The sequence below is a fragment of the Erpetoichthys calabaricus genome, chromosome 12 (assembly GCF_900747795.2).
Source record: "Erpetoichthys calabaricus chromosome 12, fErpCal1.3, whole genome shotgun sequence".
Classification (NCBI taxonomy): Eukaryota; Metazoa; Chordata; class Cladistia; order Polypteriformes; family Polypteridae; genus Erpetoichthys; species Erpetoichthys calabaricus.
Genome location: NC_041405.2, coordinates 157,770,674 through 157,794,268, shown reverse-complemented (window position 1 = coordinate 157,794,268; position 23,595 = coordinate 157,770,674). Strand labels below are relative to the sequence as shown.

General features: G+C 42.5%; 1 protein-coding gene across 2 annotated transcripts in view; it reads right to left on the bottom strand.

Annotated features, from left to right (window-relative positions):
• The window catches only part of tbxa2r (thromboxane A2 receptor), a 70,963-nt gene extending 49,662 nt beyond the window's left edge, over positions 1–21,301 (bottom strand). The window contains exon 1 of one of the 2 annotated variants that reach the window (XM_028816608.2): positions 20,966–21,301. The gene's annotated coding sequence lies outside the window, so the exon portion shown is untranslated. The other variant, XM_051935020.1, reaches the window with a different exon arrangement.
• Positions 21,302–23,595: the final 2,294 nt, after the last annotated feature.

Sequence of the window (23,595 nt, the reverse complement as noted above, 5' to 3'; positions counted from 1 at the left end):
ATCATCTTCTCCTGACCTCGTCATTTGCTCTGTTACCCCCATCACCTGCATGTCCTCTCTCACCACATCCATAAACCTTCTCTTCGGCCTTCCTCTTTTCCTCTTCTCTGGCAGCTCTATCCTTAGCACCCTTCTCCCAATATACCCCTCATCTCTCCTCTGCACATGTCCAAACCAACGCAATCTCACCTCTCTGACTTTGTCTCCCAACTGTCCCACGTGAACTGACCCTCTAATGTCCTCATTTCTAATCCTGTCCATCCTCGTCACACCCAATGCCAATTTTAGCATCTTTAACTCTGCCACCTCCAGCTCTGTTTCCTGTGCCGCCGTCTCCAGCCCATATAACACAGCTGGTCTCACTACCGTCCTGTAGACCTTCCCTTTCACTCTTGCTGATACCCATCTGTCACAAATCACTCCTGACACTCTTCTCCACCCACTCCACCCTGCCTGCACTCTCTTCTTCACTTCTCTTCCACAATCCCCATTACTCTGTACTGTTGATTCCAAGTATTTAAACTCATCCACCTTCGCCAACTCTACTCCCCTCATCCTCAACATTCCACTGATCTCCCTCTCTTTTACACACATGTATTCTGTCTTGGTGGTCCCAATGACCTTCATTCCTCTCCTCTCATAACTCCACCTCTCCAGGGTTTCCTCAATCTGCTCCCTAGTCTCACTACAGATCACAATGTCATCAGAAAACATCACAGCCGACGGGGACTCCTGTCTAATCTCGTCTGTCAACCTGTCCATCACCATTGTAAATAAGAAAGGGCTCAGCGCCGATCCCTGATGTAATGCCACCTCCATCACTCCTACTTAAGACCCTTAAGACAAAGGAAACAATTAAGGGGTCTGAGTCTTCAAGCGCAAATCAATTAAAATTAGTTCAAAAGTTAATTAGCAGCAAAAACAGGTCACTCATTAAGAAAAGGTTTAGAATGAAAACCTGCAGCCTCTGTGGTCCTCCAGGACAGGAGTTGGTGACCCCGGTGTTAGGCAACCTCCCTAACCAAGAATGGGCAGAAGGAGAGTGAGAATGGAAGACAAAAATGCCAAGGACAACTTCCAAAGAGGTCTAAGCTGAACTCCAAGGTCGAGGTCCATCAGGGTCTGATCACACCATCTGTCACGTGTTGAGTGACAGTGGGCTCAATGAAAGAAGACCCAGGAGTACTCCACATCAAAGAATCCAGACTGGAATTTACTTAAATGCGTATTGACAAGTCACAATGCTTCTAGGAGAACGTCCTTTGGACAGATGAGACAAAACTGAAGCTTTCTGGTAAGTCACATCAGCTCTGTGCCCACAGATGACATACATGAAGCTTTCAAAGAAAAGAACAGCAGACCTACTGTGAAACATGGAGGTTGTGGGGCTGCTTTGCTGCATCTGGCATGGGGTGCCTTCAGTCTGTGCAGGAAACAATGAAATCTGAAGACCATCAAGCCATTCTGGAGTGAAACATCCTGCACGGTGTCAGAAAGCTCAGTCTCAGTCACAGCCCATGGACCCTCCAACAGAATAAGGAGCCAAAACACACAGCAAAAAGCACCAAAGAATGGCTAAGAATGAAACACTGGACTGTTCTGAAGTGACCTTCGATGAGCTCTGATTTGAATCCCATCAAACATCTATGTGTGCCATCTGGAGAAGACCACCCTTCAAACCTGACCCAGATGGAGCAGTTTGCTCAGGACGAGTGGGCCACATGACCTGTGGACAGGTGGCAGAAGTCTCATGGGGAGCTCCTGGTATCGCTTGTGGGCAGAGATTGCAAACTCTAAAGGTTGTGCAACAAAACATTAAGTTAAGGGTCCGTGCCATTTTCATTTGAGTTATTATTTGGAATATTCTGTTGAATCCAAACTCTAAAGCAGAGTCTGATTTTTGTTGAATACGGAATGAACGACGATGTCAGTTTGAAGTTGTTACAGAGACAATTGGGAGTTCTTCTTTTTTCATGGAGGGGTACTAACAAATTTGTCCACATTTGGATTTGTGAACTGTGTGGGATACGGCCCTGACACAGATAGGCGGACACCGATGGCTCCAAAACACAAGTGACAGCACACAACCCAGTGCCCCAGCACCAATCACCCACGAAGTCCAGGCCTCACAACAATGCTTCTCTCTCTGGTCTGCCTCCACTCCACTCCTCTCCTCCCGAGCTCTGTCCTTCTTCCACCCTACTCCAGCCATTGAATGGAGGGAGGTGGCCCCTTTTATGCTCACCTGGACTAGCTCCAGGTGCCTCCTAATGCGCTACTGCCGGCACTCCTTGGTGTGGCGGAAGTGCCAGCTGTGCACCCAGAAGCACTCCAGGTCTCCCTGGTCTTCTTCCCCACGGCACTTCCGGGTGTGGTGGAAGTGCTGAGGGCCAGGGCTCCTCAGGCATCTGGGCGCCCCCTGGCGGTGATCCCGGGCCCCTATAGGGTTGAGCTTCCATGCTCCATTCCCGTGGTCCCCATAGCCACCAAGACGGTTGCCCCCTCGTGGTCTGGAGGAGGTGTAATCCCTCCTCCGGTCCTTCTCCCCCAGCCGCTCGCCACAACTGCTAAATTAAATCACACAATTAGTGAAATCCCGCCAGCTCCCTTACCACATTAAGACTTCTTGTAATACAAAATGGGTCTCGCTCCTGCCATATTGATGGATGGGTGGATTTGCTGGGAGGGATGACGTCCTGCAGGAAGCCCGACATGCCGAGGTAGAAAGGTCAGGCATGAATAAAACAGGATTTATCGGAATACGGCCTCGCAGCTCAGAAATCAATGCCCGGACAAATGAAAAATGTAACTTTTGCATAATTGAAGAAGTTACAGGAAATGTTTCAATTATCCAAAGCTGGCATTTCAGGGAAAAAAAGGGATTTTTGAGAGCTTATAAGTTAGTTTGTCTAGCGTTGTGGTTTAAAGGAGACTAATTTCAGCCATCCACCCAGTGGTTGATTTAGGACTGGGTGACATGGGCAGGGTGGCATCTTGCTGGGGATGGCACATGGTGCCCGAACCAAAAAAAATAAATTAGTAAAGTTATAGGGCATATAATGCACACAGAGGGGCACCATTTATGTAACTGAAGGGGCGCTCGCCCGACACTGAGGGGGACAGTGGTCTACATCTAATAATACAGACTGCCCACTATGGGCACTGAAGGGCGCCAATTCCCCACAGGGCTTCAAATGGACTTTGACTGGCACTTCATCCCCCCCTTTCAGTGATCAAGTACACTCTTTAAAAATGAGGGTGCCATGGTGGCTCTACAGAACGATGCCATAGGGAAACCATTTTTGGATCATGTCCCAGTGGACATGAAGGGCAAGTGAATTTAAAACTGATGCCAGGAAGCTCTTCTTTACGCAAAGAGTTGTGGGACTCTGGAACAAACTACCGAGACATGGAGTTGAAGGAGAAACTTTAATAACCTTAAAGAAGGATCAGGATGAGATGTTGGGACAACTGAGCTATTAGCTAAACAAATGGACTCGATGGACTGAGAGGTCTCCTCTCGTTGGTCACATTTCTTATGTTTCTTAGGACTGTCGCAGCAGACAAATAATAGCACAGGCTCAGTTCAGGTTTTCTCCATCTTTTAGTGTCCTGCTAGTTGGCCTACCATAAATGAAGGATTTCAGTTTGTTTTCTATGAGGGACGTTCAGAAAGTTTCCGCACTTTTATATTGTAGTTGGAAACGGGAGAGGAGGGAGGGAGGAGTACTAAAAAGTTGGTACGACGCTGGAAAAATTGCATCGCACAGGAAGGTGACAGTGTAGAAAAATGATGTCATTTGTTTTTGTAGTGAGAAGTCAAGCAAAATGACCCCTTTAACTGGCTAACAAAAAAGATTACAATATACAATATTGTACAATATACTGTATACCTGTCATTGTTTACACGTCTTAAACAACTATTATCATACCCTGATAATTTCTGTATTATCTATATCTATTATTATAATCCTAATATACAAGCTTTCAAGGCAACTCGGGCCCCTTCTTCAGGCGAGTTGTAATACAGAAACTGGAGCTCCCTTTGCTTGTATAGACACCAGGACAAATAACAACATTGGAAAATCTTTAAGTGAGACATCTTAAATGTAAAAAATGAATAGACCTCTTCAGGCTAAGATTCCTTTAACAAGAGAGAAGAACAATGTATGGTCAAGATCAACTCTCAAAAGCTGGTTGTAAAACTTAACAGCAGGTTGGGCCTGAACATCACCCTCTGCAACTGGATCCTGGACTTCTTGACAGTTCGGATGGGCTGCAACACCTACAGCATCATCACACTGAGCAGTGGAGCTCCACAGGGCTGTGTGCTTAGTCCACTGCTGTTCACCCTGCTGACTCACGACTACCCAGTCACACACAACACCAACCACATCATCAAGTTTGTGGATGATACGACGGTGCTGGGACTGATAAGCAGGGATGATGAAACATCATACAGAGATGAGGTGGAACAGCTGTCCACATGGTGTGAAGACAACAATTTATATCTCAATGTCGACAAGACAAAAGAGATAATCGTGGACTTCAGAAAATCACGTCCTGCCCAAATCCCACTCAGCATCAACAGTTTAGATGTAGAGACTGTTAGGAGTACCAAGTTCCTCAGTGTGCACATAACTGAGGAACTTACGTGGACGCATAACACCTCATCACTAATCAAGAAAGCCCAGAAGAGACTACACTTCCTGAGGTGGCTGAGACGAGCAAGTCTTCCCCCTTCCATCCTCACCATGTTCTACAGAGGTACCATTGAGAGTGTTCTGACCAGCTGCATCACTGTCTGGTATGGCAACTGCAACATATCCAACTGCAAGCGCCTGCAAAGGATAGTGAAGACAGCAGAGAACATTATTGGGGTGCCTCTCCCTTCACTACAGGACATATTTTACAAACGCAGTGTCCGCAAGGCCTGCAGCATTGAGCAGGACTCCCTTACACCCCTCACATGGACTTTTCACATTTCTGACATCCAAGAGAAGATACTGCAGCATCAGAGCCAGATCTGCCAGGCTACAGGAGAGTTTTTACCCCCAAGCTGTCAGACTCCTTAACACCAGGCTGCCCCCTGGGAGCTTCCACACGGCCTCAACCTCCGCTAAAAACAGAACTTTTATACATCAAGTCACTGTCCTGTAAAGACGAGTGTGCAGGTAGAGAAGAACTGAAAATCTCATACTGACCTTGAAGGATTTTACACACTGCACTTTGACATTCTGTGAAACATTTTAACCTGTCATTGTTTACACGTCTTAAACAACTATTATCATACACTGATAATTTCTGTACTAACTATATCTATTATTTATTTATTATATTTCATATTTATTGACTATACTTATGTATCTAGATTGCATAATACCATACATTGCATCAATCTTGTCTTTGCACAATGTCTTGTCTTATTTGTGCTTTTATTTTAATTTTAAATTTAAATTTTAATTCTATTTTTAAATTAATTTTAATTTTTTATTTGCACTTCATATTGTTACACTGTGGACCCTGAGCTTCGCAATTTCATCTTTCTGAATACTTGTATATGGTTGAGATGACAATAAAGTTCATTTTGACTTTGATAACTGTCCAACAAAGTCATTGGAAGTTTCTGATGAGTTTTTCCATACAATGTGGATTTGCAGTCAGGTTTTCTGAGTCAGTCTGAGAGATGCAAACAATCCTCATATCTGTCCGTAAGACCCATGTCTCTATTCAAACCATGTTGTAAAGTATTACATTTTAGCCTGAGTTCCACTTCCCATTCTTTTCTCTCTTGCTGTGTTCTGAAGTTGCCCATAAGCACTGGGACTTTAAAGTCCCTCTCACAGTGTCCATAGCTGTTGATGTGAGCCGCTACAGGAATATCTGTGTTGCCATATTTAATGTGGCACCTGTGTAAATTGATTCTCTGGTGGAGTGTTTGTCCAGTTTCTCCCACATAGAGTGCAGTGTCAGGACATTTCATGCAGAGAATTAAGCAGACCACATTAGATGATGTGCGGTGGGCTGGTGCCCTGCCCGTGATTTGTTTCTGCCTTGCGCAATTTCGTCTATCTGTATATGTGTATATGGTTGTGATGACAATAAAGTTCGCGTTGACAACTGTCCAACAAAGCCTTTGGAAGTTTTTGAGGAGTTTTTCCATACAATGTAGGTCAGTAGACAGGTTGTCTGGGTCAGTCTGAGAGATGCAAACAATCCTCATATCTGGCTATAAGACCAATGTCTCTATTCAAACCATGTTGTAATGTATTAAATTTTAGCCTGAATTCCACTTCCCATTCTTTTCTCTCTTGCTGTGTTCTGAAGTTGTCCATAAGCACTGGGACTTTAAAATCCCTCTCACAGTGTCCATAGCTGTTGACGTGAGCCACTACAGGAATATCTGTGTTGCCATATTTAATGTGGCACCTGTGTAAATTGATTCTCTGGCGGAGTGTTTGTCCAGTTTCTCCCACATAGAGTGCAGTGTCAGGACATTTCATGCAGAGAATTAAGTAGACCACATTAGATGATCTGCGGAGGGTTGGCGCTCTGCGTGGGGTTTGTTTCTCCCTTACGTCCTGTGCTGGCTGGGATTGGCCTCTAGCAGACCCCTATGACCCTGTGTTAGGATATAGTGGATAATGGATGCAGCATGGACATTAGATGATCTGCAGGAAAATGATCACTTTATGCGATGTTCTAGTCAGCAGTGTTGTATAATTATACGCTCTGTATTATAGATGTGAGCACACGTTTTACATCTTTTCTGTATGAAATTTTTAATAAACAGAGTTAAAAAAAAGTGAGGAAACTTCTTTAAAGTCCACTCATACATATTAAGAAGTTCTCCAATGCATAAAGACTCAATTTAATATATGCTAAGAACCCTTCCTAGAATTAAATGATGCAGATCAAGCCAAAGTTCTACAAGGAACCACAGAACCCTGTAAAGAATCATAAAGTGCCATTAAAGAACCAGAAGTTTTAAGAGGACATGTTTAGTTCAGCTGAAAGAGATGCTGAGGGATGCACTGTTTTCTGGCAACATTAGGCATAAGGCAGGAACCATCCCTGAATTCTTAAAAATAAAGGCTGGTCCTTCAGAGCAATACCATAGGGGAACCAACCTGACTCAGCCTGAGAAGATCTGCAAAGAAGAATGGCAGAAAAATCCCCAAATCCAGGTGGGTGAAGATTGTCTGGCACAGAAATTGATTCTAGAGCTCAGCTATTTCTACGGATCACTGCAATGTCCAAATTCCATTCCCTTTGAAAAAATAAAAGTTTTTCAATTGTACGAACGCATGGCTTGCTGCGAGGAACCCGCAAAAAAGGCACATTTCTGGGGCTCTTTCAGGTGTGACAAATGTACGCGTGGTGATCGATTCTTTTCAAATCATACAACGGGAGCAACAACTAATAATAAAAGGCCCTCAAATGACGTCCGTCACACTGCAAGACACCGACTGCACCACCATAAAGTCGGATGACGCACCTCACTCGGTTTTGCTGAATCGCGAAATATCATGCCCAGTGAAATGCCATCTCGTACCCCGGGTTGAGGAACCCCAGCTATAAAACTATTTCTACTTCTGTTTGTCTTAAATTTTGGCAGTACGTATCGGCTCCATATGGAATGAACTATCCAAGCACCTTTGACTCTTTTATCCACTTTTCATTTTGCCCTTTTAGCTCTGCAGTTCCTGAAGCCATAGTTGCAATTGTCCACAAACCAATAGACCCCTTTTAGGATATTTTATTTTTAGTAGTCAACTGACAGACCCCCAAACCAGGCCAGTAAGGAAAAAGTCAGAATGCACTCAATATGGCACGTACGCTGGGTCTGTAGGATGCCAGCTGAGATGTTCATTTTCCTCAGCCTTTTCAATCAACAGCTGTGAAGTTGGGAGTATTGAGTGTTTTCATTAAACTTCAAGCTGTTATCCAATATGGTCCCCAGGTACTTAAAGCAATGGACCTTCTTAACTTGTTCTCCATTGAGGACCAGAGGAAGCACTTTGTTCAGCATTCCCCCTAAAGTCAATGAGCACCTCTTCTGTCTTCCTCACATTTAGATGGCACCACCTCAGTGTAATGGCCGACCCACTCATCTGGAACGGCAGCTACACCACCAAGACCTGTGGCCTGGCAAACTGAGGAAACGTTAGACCTGACAAGCCGTACTTCTTCCAAATAACTTCCCTCAATCGACGGTTAAATAATCAAAAAGCAAACAGTATATAAAATAATAATGCAATCAATGCAATCTGAAAGATATCACAGCTACATCCATCCATCCATCCATTTTCCAACCCGCTGAATCCGAACACAGGCTCACGGGGGTCTGCTGGAGCCAATCCCAGCCAACACAGGGCACAAGGCAGGAACCAATCCTGGGCAGGGTGCCAACCCACCACAGTCACAGCTACAGTTCAGAAGAATTTAAAAAAATCATAAACAAGAAATCCTGAGATTAATAAAGGACACCCCCCTAAACTCAATCAGGTGTCAGTGCCCACCATTCCCATTGCGGTTACTGGCTTCCTTCCACCTGTGATCAGTTGTAATTCGTGTGATTAGTGAAGCTATTCCTGGCTCATTCATTCCCTTGCTTGATAGTGCAACTGACAGCAAACAACTGACTATGGGTGGGAGGCCACTTTCAAAAGATCTCAGGGATAGAGTTGTGGACAGAAATAAGGCAGGAGATGGAGACAAAAAACATCTCAAAGGCTTTATCAACCCCAAGGAGCTCAGTAAAGTCCATCATAAAGAAGTGTTTGGTACTACTGGGACCCTCCCTGGATCCTCCAAACTGGATGGAAGAGCAAGGAGGAAACTGGTAAGAGAGGCTACCGAGAGGCCAATGGCCACTTTGAAGGAGTTACAGGATTTGATGGCACAGAGTGGTCATTAATGGTGTGCAAGTGCAAACAATTTGACAGGCGCTCCACCATTGTGGCTTGTTCGGGAGGGTCACACTTCTCAAGAAAGGCCACACTAAGACTCGTTTGGGCTTTGCCAGAATGCACCTTGAAGATTCTGATGCCAAGTGGAAAAAGGTCTTATGGTCAGAGAAGACCAAAATCAAACTACTTGGCCTCAACACCAAACGGTACACCAATGCAGCTCATCATCCACAACACACCATACCTACAGTAAAGCATGGAGGCGGCAGCATCCTGTTGTGGGGGGCCTGGGGCTCTCGTTAGGGTAGAAGGTTAAGTGGATGGGGCAAAATCCCGTAAAATTCTTAAGGAAAACCTGCTACCCTCTGCCAGAAAGTTGAAGATGGGCAGAATGTTCACGACAATGACCCGAAGCACACAGCAAAACTTACCACCCAGTGGCTGAAGGAGAAAAAAGTGAAAGTCCTGGTGTGGCCAGTCAGAGCCCAGAGCTAAATCACAGTGAAAATCTGTGGAAAGATCTGAAGATAGCAGACCACCAACGCTCACCATCCAATGTGAGTGAACTTGAACAGTTAAACTGTAAAGAAGAGTGGGGGGCAAATATCTAGATGTGCAAAGCTGATAGAGAAGAATCTCAACAGACTCAAGGCTGTCATTAAAGCAAAAGGGGGGTCAACAAAATGACATTGACATGGGGGGGGGGGGGTGATCCTTTATTAATCTCAGTGGGTCTTATTTTTGATTTTTTATCATTTTTCTGAACTGTAGCTGTGATATCTTTCACTTGGATGTTAGAGGTTGCATTGAGTAAGTAAAGCTGGGAAGAAAAATTAGTTTTTGTGTTTACATTTAAGGCTATGAAGTGAAAAAAATGGGAATTTTTCAAAAGGGGCGGGGTTCTTTTCTATACATATACATATCAATATATGTATTGATAGTGAAAAGAAACAAACAACACAATAATATATACTTCACTCCCTCCAAAGCCCCCACACAACACACAACCCCAACAGTGAATGGCACTACATAACAATAAAAAGTGCATCGACCCCGTGACCCTGTGGTTAGGGTATAGCGGGGTGGATGATGGATGGATGGATGGATGGATATACAACACAAACCCTCCTTTTGTCCCAACACAAAACATGAAACAAATATGACAGACAGAAAACCCCAAAACACACAGAAAAGTCCAAAAGATTAAGCAGAGGATGATTAGTGAATGTGAACCTTGTCCAGCTGGAAAGTCAGTAAGTCATCGTCCAACCCACTATATCCAAACACAGGATCACGGGGGTCTGCTGGAGCCAATCCCAGGGTGTAAGGCAGGAACAAAGCCCGGGCAGGGCACCAGTCCACCGCAGGGCACACACACTAGGGACAATTTAGAATCACCAATACACCCAACCTGCATGTCTTTGGACTGTGGGAGGAAACCCACGCAGACACGGGGAGAACATGCAAACTCCACGCAGGGAAGACCTGGGAAGCGAACACCCAGGTCTTCTTACTGCGAGGCAGCAGCACTACCACTGTGCCACCGTGCCACCCATAAAGTCCGGTGATAGGTGAATATTGGCTGATGTGATATTTTGCTTCCTCCTGACAATACAAAAAACGACCTCAGCATAAGTGTCCTCAGCAACGGTTGATAAGAATCCAAACCCCGGGGTTTCTCGGTGCTGTCAGTCGTTGTAATGATCCCGATCCTTAAGAAGCAAGTAATGGACTTGTACGATGAATGGAAATGAGTTGAAATATGGATGTGTAAATGATTCTTTTTCTTCTCTCGTTCTCTCCTCTCCTTCTTCCTTTGCCTTTCGCTCCTCTTCTTTAAATACAGAATGTCCCGGAAGTAACTGGTGGATTCAACAGGTAATTTCCGTCTTGGGGTTGCGGTCTCCCTTCATCATCCTTCCCCTTTTAACTTACGGGGCCGACATTTACTGATACACACATGGAGTAAAGCAAAACGCACTCAGCACAGACAAAAAAACAAATACTTATTATTATGTGCTACCCACTGCGCCACTGTGCTGCCCAGCTGGAAAGTGTCCTATGGTAATTATACTCAAATGAAATTGTTGACTTGCTCCTCTCCCAAACGACAATAAACAGTCTCACCGTATTATCCTAGCGAGTCGATATAATCTGGAACCCTGGGGTTTTGTGTAGCGATGGTGAAGTCGTTGATGTCAGACGTTAAAAGCAGCAAGCAGGAAAAGATGTAAAGTGATCCGTATCGGTAGTCTCTTTTGGTTATTTTCTCTTCGGTCAAGTGTTGGTTTGTATGCGATTCACCTTTTTTCCTTTCATTCTTTTGTTTAAATAGCAATGGCCCGGATGGAATTGATGTATTTGACAGGGGAACCTATCACAAGGGGTCACAGTTCCACAGCGTTATCCTTCATCCCTGCTGTTTCCAGGGGACAACATTTCAACAGACACACGTGGACCATATAAACGGGACAACGTCATAAAAGACGCGACTCAGCGCAGAACACATTTAAGACATCCGCATTCTTGTAGCACCACTACATCAGCAACCTCTCAGTCCATCCATCCATCCATTATCCAACCCGCCATGTCCTAACTACAGGGTCACGGGGGTCTGCTGGAGCCAATCCCAGCCAACACAGGGCACAAAGCAGGAAACAAACCCCCGGGGCAGGGCACCAGCCCACCGCAGACCTCTCAGTCTCTTCTTCGAAATGGACCACATTGTCAATGAAGTGTCGATGAAAGTGGCATCATCTGCAAAAATGTTGGCTGTCAGGTCCTCTCAGGCTGTTAGTCCAGATTAAGAGCAGAGAAGGGTCACTGTGCCTTGCGACGCTCCTATTGAAATATGACGAAGAGTAGAAATGTAACTGTCAGTCTTAATAATGTGCCCCCTGTTGAGGAGAAAGTGCACTAGATGTCATCTAGTTAAAGCACGAACTAAAGTCAATAAAGCTGGATTCTCACAAAGGACCAACGTTTCTCCAAATGTGTTTGAGAAGAACAGTCATCGCCGCATCCTCCACTGGAAGGTTCTGCGTTTATGCAAACTGCAAAGGATTCAAAGACGAGCCGACCTGTAAAGTAAGGTGAGCAAGGACCAGCCGCTCCAGACCTTTAGCCGAGAGTGATGTAAGGGCCACTGGATGACGCTCATTTAATACAAATCCCATACAGACGTATGGCCCGGAAGCTTCGTCTCTGCTTTGATGCCAGGAGTCAGCGACCCATTGGAGACTTGATGAAGATGAAGATTCTTTCAATAAAGGTAACTTAATTTGCAGAAGAGTATGCCGTGCCTTCATCTGCATTTTCAAGAATTCTGGCGTGTCACAGTCTAATGTGGTTATAAAGCTGATCATTTGTGAGGTTAAAACATTAGTTTATTTATATTGCTTGGCAACAAAATCATAATGTAAGTCTTTAAAGATTGATTTGTTCAGATGGCAGTGAGGGCAAACAAATAAATAAATAAATAAAATCCAGTTTAGCAGGAGCAGGACGCATAAATACATTTTGGTGGGCATTTTTACTGGAGAATATTTTCTTACATTTCATTTTAACCATTTACGCAAATTAGCACCTACCTTTAATTGTTTTTAATTTACTTTAATTTACTTAACTAATGTTTTTAACTTCACTGGAGATTTGGATGCACTCCCAGAGGTATTGGCAAAAATAACTGTCCGTGATTACGTCAGATTATCAATAACGACGCTCCATCCCGTTCACTTTATTTTCCTAATATAATGCCTCTTAAATGAGACAAAAGTGCAAATAAAGGAATTCCAATCACGTTACATGAAATATCAACTGAACTCTAAGAGCGCCAACTCACATCATAGCCCACCACTCGAGGGTAAATGCTTTTTCCGAATAGCTTTATTTCACAGCGTAATACAATTCTGCTCAGATGATTCTTCAGCGACTGTGAACTTTAGTAGAAAAGTTTACTAGCCTGTCATTAATAGAAAGAAATGTGTTACAGCAAAACTCAACTGCACTTAACACTTCACCGCTTGATACTAACAAGTGCTTTTATAATCCTGTCCGCTTACCACCGGAGTTTCTGTCTGACTTTTTCGCAGCTCATCCTCCTGACATGTATTAGAAACAAATAAAACACTTCATAACTAAGGCAGCGATGTCCTCATAAGGCACGATAGGAAATGCCCGCCAGCTGACTCTTCACTCAATAAAATGAACTAACGGGGGTGTTCACTTTATGTATTTAATTTATGTTACTTTAACTGAAAATAATGTTGACTGGAATTACTTAACTTTTTCTATTTACATTCACCAAAATATGTTTCATGTCACACTGACACAATTAATCAGTGCTAAAATAAAGAAATCAGATTTATTCTTCTTTAAAAGATAGTCTCAGGGAGTGCTGTCGTTGCTCACTTTTTATGTTAATCTTACTTAAAATTATTATTTTTTAATTATTAAAACATGGTATTGTTGTATTCCCTCACAAATTAATTAGATTGATTTAGTTAAAAAAAAAAAGTTTCACGTACGTGACTATCCCATATTTGCATAAAGTATGATATTTTGCATAAGCCCCGCCCCTCCTGTTGACAACCCATTCTAAAGACCCGCAAAGCTTTGTCCAGTTGGAAAGAAAAGTCAGGACTTTTAGCAAATTGAAGTTTTCTCCAAATGCTGTGCGCATGTAGAAGACGTTTTTTTAATAACAGAATATATATATATCATGACATTCGTATTCTGAGTCCTGACCTGAATTGTGTGGGTGGTTACCTACCAGGTAACGCTTGTGGTTGGTCTGCAAGTCGGCAAACACCCGCCACAGTGCCCTCTTTCAGTTGCGAGAAACAGATCATAGAATGTTGCATAGTTTACTGTCAAATAATGCAAAGAGTACGCGATATGTGTTTTGCTCTAATTCTGGGGTCATCAGACGTACTCATTCACTGCACCCCTCTCAGGAATCAAACATCGGACATTAGGGTGAAACACGTGTCGCATATTTTTAGATAGATATATAGATAGATAGATGAAAGGCACTATATAATAGATAGATAGATAGATAGATAGATAGATAGATAGATAGATAGATAGATAGATAGATAGATAGATGAAAGGCACTATATAATATAGATAGATAGATAGATAGATAGATAGATAGATAGATAGATAGATGAAAGGCACTATATAATATAGATAGATAGATAGATAGATAGATAGATAGATAGATAGATAGATAGATAGATAGATAGATAGATGAAAGACACTATATAATAGATAGATAGATAGATAGATAGATAGATAGATAGATAGATAGATAGATAGATAGATGAAAGACACTATATAATAGATAGATAGATAGATAGATAGATAGATAGATAGATAGATAGATGAAAGGCACTATATAATATAGATAGATAGATAGATAGATAGATAGATAGATAGATAGATAGATAGATAGATAGATAGATAGATAGATGAAAGGCACTATATAATATAGATAGATAGATAGATAGATAGATAGATAGATAGATAGATAGATAGATAGATAGATAGATAGATAGATGAAAGACACTATATAATAGATAGATAGATAGATAGATAGATAGATAGATAGATAGATAGATAGATAGATAGATAGATAGATAGATAGATAGATACTTTATTAATCCAAAGGGGAAATTCACATACTCCAGCAGCATACTGATACAAAAAACAACATTAAATTAATGCATTATTTGACAGTATATATAAAATTATATATATATATATATATATATATATATATATATATATATATATATATATATATATATATATATTATTGTTATTTATTTAATTTTTATTTTTAGCTACCTATATCGTCCCTCCCACCAGGAAAACACTATTTTCTTTGTTTCTAATACAGCAGTGCAATTAGTTCTAAGTTTAAATAAAAAGTTCAATGAACCAAAATCAAGCTTGTTTATTTTACATGGTATTTTTAGAAAGTGATTGTTTTTTACACATTATAAAGTAATGCGCCTTTTTTCCTGTTCAAATGTCCTCCACCCCTTCTATCAGCGCTCTCGAAATAAACTACAGCTGCCATGACTGCGCATCCCGTTCCGTCATACTGTAAATGCTTGAACCCTTTCACACTTAACAAATGAAACCGAATTCACGTTTTAACTTTAATTGCACGCGATGTGTGTAGCGAGCTTGAGTTCAACATCAACGTCAATGGAGTCTTCTACTTGTGATTTAATTTATCATATTATTTTTCAATAAGATGGACTTAATTTAGATGGAGAAACTTGACACGCGCGCATTCATTAAATCCCAACATTGATTTTCTGAGTATATACTTTTTAGACTCACTGCGGTTAAAAATAGTACCAGCTTGGAATTTGAAGCTATATGTGCTTAAAAATGAGTGCACAAAACATTGCTGAAATGTAACTTCTCACTACATTCATAATGGCTAGCATGGTACAACACCCTAGTACTGTATATATAGTATGTATATTTATCAAAAGTATCATATCAGCAGGGCCAGGACAAGGGTGAGGCAAACGAGGCACTTGCCTTGAGAGAACAATGGGAAAGGGCGCCAAATTGATGAAAAATGAAAATTAATAAAAAGCAAAATAAAAAATAGAAAAAAGCCAAATGTATGCTGCAATTTTCGTCAAATATCTTAAGGAAACTGACAATATGCATCAGACGTTCTCGCTCTTTTCCTCGTATGATATCGCCCTATTAAGCGGTATAGTATGAACATGCCCAAAAAAAGGTAGTATTTTAAATACGTTAAACTTAAGGTAAGTTGTCTATTATCCATCCATCCTTTATCCAACCCACTATATCCTAACTACAGGGTCACAGGAGTCTGCTGGAGCCAATGCAGCCAACACAGGGCGCAAGGCAGGGAACAATCCCTGGGCCAGCCCACCGCAGGACACACATACACGGGACAATTTAGGATCGCCAATGCACCTACCCTGCATGCCTTTGGACTGTGGGAGGAAACCGGAGGGCCCGGAGGAAATATATACGTGGAGAACATGCGAACCCAGGTCTCCTAACTGCAAGGCAGCAGCGCTACCCACTGCGCCACCGTGCTGCCCTAAGCTGTCTATTATATAAATTTAAATTATATAAATTTGTAAACATGTTTCATTGTATGTTACATTATATTACGATTGGAATGTTATTTTCCATTTTTCCTTGTAATGAGAGTTTCAAACATCAGGCAATGACGTTAATTCCAGACCTTAAAGCAGCTACAGGTTTAGCTCTTTTAAAAACGATTCATGAATGTAGTTTAGTTCAGTCCTTTCCAGATTTAGAAGTTGCATTGAGAATATTCCTAACGCTACCTGTTACTGTGCTTCCAGTGAAAGAAGCTTTAGTAAACTAAAAATTATCAAAACATATTTAAAATCGTCACTTGCTCAAGAAAAATGGTCAAATATGGCAACTTTATCAATCGAACAGGAATTGACAAAACAAATTAATTTTGATAAAATAAACTGATGAATTTGCTTCACTAAAAGCAAGAAAAGTAAAACGTTGAAAAAATTTTATATTGGGAATTTATTTAATTATTTATTCATTGTAATTATATTAAATGTTGCTTTGTCTTAAGTATTATCGATATTATTTTGTCTCTATTATTAAATTAAATTACTGAAAAATTTGCAATGTTCAAATTCGTCTTATGTGTAATACTTATTTTGTTTTACTTACTGTTTTATTTTTAATATATGCAATTTTATGTTCCTATTACCATTGTACTATTACTGCGTTCTGTGGTTTTTTATTTAAAAATTAATAAATGTTTTTTGTTCTCAAAATCATTTATTTATTTTTATTTAATACTTGTTAATGATAAAAGACTATAAACATAGGGGCGCAAATTTATCCTCCTGCCTCAGGGGAAAATACCTCTAGGACCGGCTCTGCATTAGAGCTTCCACAACCACACAAACTTCACAGCGTTTGAAAAAATCAGTTCAACCCGCTATATCCTAACACAGGGTCACGAGGGTCTGCTGGAGCCAATCCCAGCCAGCACAGGGCGCAAGGCAGGAACAAATCCCGGGCAGGACACCAGCCCACCGCACGGCACACACACACACACACCAAGCACACACTATGGACAATTTAGGATCGCTAATGCACATCACCTGCATGTCATTGGACTGTGGGAGGAAAGCGGAGCACCCCGGAGGAAACCCACGCAGACACGGGGAGAATGTGGAAAATACACGCAGGGAGGACCCAGGTCTCTTTACTTTAAAAATCAGTTAACTAAAAATCTTTACCTTTCATTCCAACTGTGCAAAGCTGCGGGGATCAGATTGAAGGCTCGACAACACGTGGTCAACAATAAAAGGTGGTAATTTATGCAAAATTGCGCACTTTATGCAAATACAGGACACTGCACACAAGACTTGTTTATTTAAAGTTGAATTACTTTAAATTAGACATATGACGATGATGATGATGATATAAAGAAAACAATCAGTTATTTCTGAGTGAGTGTGGGAAAGTGAGTCGTTATCACAATAACGAATATAAAAATGTAATATTTTCAAACCAAAAATGGCATTAATAGCTTCATTAGGCGTTAAGACATTTTTTGAAGACGCATACCAAAACAATGTATGAATAAATTAAATCGGTTCTAAAATAATGAAGGTAGTTTTATGTTTAACTGAAACCCGAAGACTTTCCAATATGCGCTCTCCTCCTTTAGATGTTCGCGGGCTCAGCCGCTTCTGCAGAATGTCGCAGGGGTGAAACTGCTTTGGTATGAGCGTGTGGCCAACTCGCGACAACTTAAAAAATGCGGACAGCACGACCCTTTTCTATTATCGTGACGCAAATCGGATTTTAACATTTGGCACCCGCAAAGTTGACATTAATATTAGGGACCTATAGGCATGCTCCACCCCCATTAACGTTAAGGTTAGTATTTGTGGTTGGGGTGGGTAAGTCTAATAATTTATCCATCCATCCATCCATTTTCCAACCCGTTGAATCCGAACGCAGGGTCACGGGGGTCTGCTGGAGCCAATCCCAGCCAACACAGGGCACAAGGCAGGAACGAATCCCCGGGGAGGGTGCCAACCCACCACATGTCTAATAATTTAAACTCCAAAAATTAAGCAACCGGGGCGCCTCCCCCATGGAGCCCAACACTAGAATGGGTAGGAACTGCAGTGCGTGCCGCCCGTTTAGTACACAAGTACCCCGTTGGGCTTACACAAGATTTTTCGTTCATGTTATGTGCTCCTTCAGTGCACTGAAAAAAATATGATTCCTTAGCACAACAATAACATTTTTTTATCTCCTGTATATCCCATATTCACTCAAAGAAAGCCTCAGTGGGCTTTAACATGTCCTGTTTTTTAATAATAATAATTCTTTACATTTATATAGTGCTTTTCTCATTACTCAAAGCGCTCAGCAATTGCAGGTCAATGGCCCAACAGAGCAGAGTGTCTATTGGCATTTACGGGATGCGAACCGACAACCTTCCGATCGCCAGTGCAGATTCCTAGCCTCAGAGCCACCACTCAGCTTTTATTGCCTTGAGCATGGGAAAGGCGCTATATAAATAAAATGTATTATTATTATTATTATTATTGGCTTAATAAAAATCACCTTTCGGATTTATTTAAGACGTAGAAGTTTATCACACAAAATGGATTGGACATTCAAAGTTTCTGTTTCTGGGTGTGTTTGTGTGTGTCCTGCGGTGGGTTGGCACCCTGCCCGGGATTGGTCCCTGCCTTGTGCCCTGTGTTGGCTGGGATTGGCTCCAGCAGACCCCCATGACCCTGTGTTCGGATTCAGCGGGTTGGAAAATGGATGGAAGTTTCTGTTTACATTAGGAACCTTTTGAAAGCCCACTTCACAAGCACAGACCTCCTCGCAGAATAAAATGGAGCCAGACAACTCAGTAAAGCGTCATTTTAGAACCCGCATTTGAAGAATGAGTGGGTAGCTTCTTATATACGTTAAAGGTTTCGGCTTTGCCCCACACATTATAGGGACACGTCCAAAGAAACAACTTAAGGAAGCCTTCGCAGAATTAAAGTCTTCTTTACAAGCAATGGGTGTACGGGGAAACACACAACATAGTACGGTGACATTTTAGAACCGTTGTTTTTAAGCGTGTCATACTACTACTACTACTAATAATAATGCGTTATATTCATATAGTGCTTTTCTCGCTGCTCAGAGCTCTCCACTCAGACACAGAGGAACAACGTCAGTTAAGACCATTGTGTTGCACCCTCCTGGACGATGCGCCGGCAGCCATTCTTCCGCCAGTACGCTCACCACACCTGAGCTATTAGGTGGTGACTGGGCAAGAGACGATGGCCGATTAGAATCGGGAAATGATTAGGGGGTCAGAATGACTAAACACATGGTAGGCAATATTGCCAGAACATCGTGGGACCAAAGTGCAGGGTGCACGGCGCGCGTATTCACACACACGGAGAAAACGTTTGAATGACCAACGAGTGTTGGAGTTGCGTGGCGTTATAATAAAGCGCTGCCAACAGGACACAGCACCCAAGACTTGTTTATTTTAAGTTGAATTACATTAAATTAGACATATGATGAAGATGATGATGATATAAAGAAAACAATCAGTTATTTCTGAGTGAGTGTGGCAAAATAAGTCGTTATCACAATAACGAATATCAAAATGTCATATTTTCAAGCCAAAAATGGCATTGATAGTTTCATTAGGCGTCTAGACTTCTGCTCGGGCGTACTGAGGACTCGGGAAGCGAACCCAGGTCTCCTTACTTTAAAAATCAGTTAACTAAAAGTCTTTACCTTTCGTTCCAATGCAAAGATGCGAGGATCTGATTGAAGACTCGACAACACGTGGTCATCAATAAAAGGTGGTACGTTATGCAAAATAGCGCACTTTATGCAAATACAGGACACTACACACAAGACTTGTTTATTGTAAGTTGAATTACATTAAATTAGACTACTGATGATGATGATGATGATGATGGCACGGTGGCGCAGTGGGTAGCGCTGCTGCCTCACAGTTGGGAGACTTGGGGACATGGGTTCACTTCCCGGGTCCTCCCTGTGTGGTGTTTGCATGTTCTCCCCGTGTCTGCGTGGTTTCCTCCCACAGTCCAAAGACATGCAGGTTAGGTGGACTGGCGATTCTAAATTGTGGTTGGTGTGTCCTGCGGTGGGTTGGCACCCTGCCCGGTATTGGTTCCTGCCTTGTGCCCTGTGTTGGCTGGGATTGGCTCCAGCAGACCCCTGTGTTCGGATTCAGCGGGTGGGATGGATGATGATGATGACGTTATAAAGAAAACATTTAGTTATTTCTGAGTGAGTGTGGCAAAATAAGTCGTTATCACAATAACGAATATCAAAATGTCATATTTTCAAGCCAAAAATGGGATTGATAGCTTCAGTAGGCGTCAAGACTTCTGCTCGGGCGTACTGATTAAGGCTTTAGAGCTCAAATTCCGAGGCTGTGGGTTCAAATCATACGGTGTGACCCCGAGCAAGTCACTTTTCCTGCCTGTGTTCCACCAATTCTGTCTCAAATATTGCAAGTCGCCTTGGCTAATGACGTCAACCAAATGTGCAAATATAATTAGCATCTCCTTCCAGAAGATTTGAACCCCGGGGCTGCGGACGAGTTTTACGATCGCGCTAGCTTGCTTGCCCCCTATAAGAATATGAGTAGTGTAGTAAATTCTACTTTAGTGACAACACAACTAAAGCTTTCGAATAAAATAAATAAAAATAATATACAATACATAATTAACAGAAATAAAAAAATGATTAGCTGAAAATCTTTAAAGAAGAAATATACGAAGTTCCCATTTAAATCGCACCAAACCTGTCAAACCCGGACGGTCCCTCCAGTCATTCGAGTGCCCGTCCGGTACTTCACCATCACCGCTTAACCGACTGACAAGAAAGAGCCGCCGCTGAGTCTACAGCGTTACCCACCCAGGAAATCGCGTGAGAGCAACAAGAAAGTCGAAAGGAACAGCCGCCGAAGGTGAACTTACCTGTCATGGAGAGTGAGTGCCGTGCGAAGAGATCCGGAACAGACGGCGAGGCGGCTGTTTAAGGGGTGTCGGCGGCCGTTAGTCTCCTCAGCAAGCACGACCCGTTTTAGAAGCTGTAAAGGAAAGCCGCCGTTTGACCTCCTTCGCATTTCTGGGCTGCCCCCCTCCTTCCTCCCTCCCTCTCACTCTTCAACAAGCACACCACAGACTTCCTCCTGGAGCTGTCGGGCTCGTGGTGTGTGCGTGCATACAAACATCAAGGGGACACACACGCATCCGAAGCAAATCGTCAATGTTTGAAACTTCATTGTATTATTCGTAGTCACGCATTTCAGTTTATTATACCGTCCTAAGAAAAAAAAAACGAATTTACCAGTTAGAAACCACATAATGGCCGGGGTGAGCCGACTTCACAAACTGGTAACTCGGCGCTGTATTTAAAGACGAGTCGTCTGAGTGCGTGCGTGCGTGCGTGCTTGTGCTGCGCTCTCAGAACCTGCGGCTGCCCACACTGGCAAACGTGCCAGCCTCGCCACGGGCAGCGCGAAGACAGGGCGTTGTCGTGGTTTGTCTTGTAAATTTAGTTAAAATAAAAAAAAAAACTCGGTGGGAACAGCTGCCTGGCATCAAAGGAGACCGCGGGGCTCAAAACCCGAGTGCAAACTACGAGAGTGGCAAGTATAGGGCGCACCTTTGAGGTCCGTTCGAGTATATTCTCCAGTTATATTTTGATAAAGTCCGCGTGTTATCTTGCAAAAATGTAGCTGAATACTGCAATGAGAAAATCTGGTGTATGCGAATATTATTTTTTATTAAATTCGCGCTCAAGTTTATACAGTCCACACATAACGGTAACAACGTGTGACGTCACCGGCGCTGCGTGGGATTGGTCAGCCCTGGCCCTACACACCCCTAAGGCCTCCTCTGGCTCAAAGCATTCAATCTGCACCCCACCTCGTGTTCGTGGATGTCTTCAGTCCAAACGCATGCAGGTTGGGTGCGGATTGCACAAAACTGGCCCTTGCTCACCCTGTGATGGGCTGGCACCCTGTCCTGGAAATGTCCCTGCTTTTTTTTTGGCCCTTGCTGGGGTTGGCTCCATCTTCCTTAGATAGGCATGCAAGTTTAGAAAATGGATGTTAATTTATAGTTACAGTGGTGTGAAAAACTATTTGCCCCCTTCCTGATTTCTTATTCTTTTGCATGTTTGTCACACAAAATGTTTCTGATCATCAAACACATTTAACCATTAGTCAAATATAACACAAGTAAACACAAAATGCAGTTTTTAAATGATGGTTTTTATTATTTAGGGAGAAAAAAAATCCAAACCTACATGGCCCTGTGTGAAAAAGTAATTGCCCCCTTGTTAAAAAATAACCTAAATGTGGTGTATCACACCTGAGTTCAATTTCCGTAGCCACCCCCAGGCCTGATTACTGCCACACCTGTTTCAATCAAGAAATCACTTAAATAGGAGCTGCCTGACACAGAGAAGTAGACCAAAAGCACCTCAAAAGCCAGACATCATGCCAAGATCCAAAGAAATTCAGGAACAAATGAGAACAGAAGTAATTGAGATCTATCAGTCTGGTAAAGGTTATAAAGCCATTTCTAAAGCTTTGGGACTCCAGCGAACCACAGTGAGAGCCATTATCCACAAATGGCAAAAACATGGAACAGTGGTGAACCTTCCCAGGAGTGGCCGGCCGACCAAAATTACCCCAAGAGCGCAGAGACGACTCATCCGAGAGGTCACAAAAGACCCCAGGACAACGTCTAAAGAACTGCAGGCCTCACTTGTCTCAATTAAGGTCAGTGTTCACAACTCCACCATAAGAAAGAGACTGGGCAAAAACGGCCTGCATGGCAGATTTCCAAGACGCAAACCACTGTTCAGCAAAAAGAACATTAGGGCTCGTCTCAATTTTGCTAAGAAACATCTCAATGATTGCCAAGACTTTTGGGAAAATACCTTGTGGACTGATGAGTCAAAAGTTGAACTTTTTGGAAGGCAAATGTCCCGTTACATCTGGCGTAAAAGGAACACAGCATTTCAGAAAAAGAACATCATACCAACAGTAAAATATGGTGGTGGTAGTGTGATGGTCTGGGGTTGTTTTGCTGCTTCAGGACCTGGAAGGCTTGCTGTGATAGATGGAACCATGAATTCTACTGTCTACCAAAAAATCCTGAAGGAGAATGTCCGGCCATCTGTTCGTCAACTCAAGCTGAAGCGATCTTGGGTGCTGCAACAGGACAATGACCCAAAACACACCAGCAAATCCACCTCTGAATGGCTGAAGAAAAACAAAATGAAGACTTTGGAGTGGCCTAGTCAAAGTCCTGACCTGAATCCAATTGAGATGCTATGTCATGACCTTAAAAAGGCGGTTCATGCTAGAAAACCCTCAAATAAAGCTGAATTACAACAATTTTGCAAAGATGAGTGGGCCAAAATTCCTCCAGAGCGCTGTAAAAGACTCATTGCAAGTTATCGCAAACGCTTGATTGCAGTTATTGCTGCTAAGGGTGGCCCAACCAGTTATTAGGTTCAGGGGGCAATTACTTTTTCACACAGGGCCATGTAGGTTTGGATTTTTTTTTCTCCCTAAATAATAAAAACCACC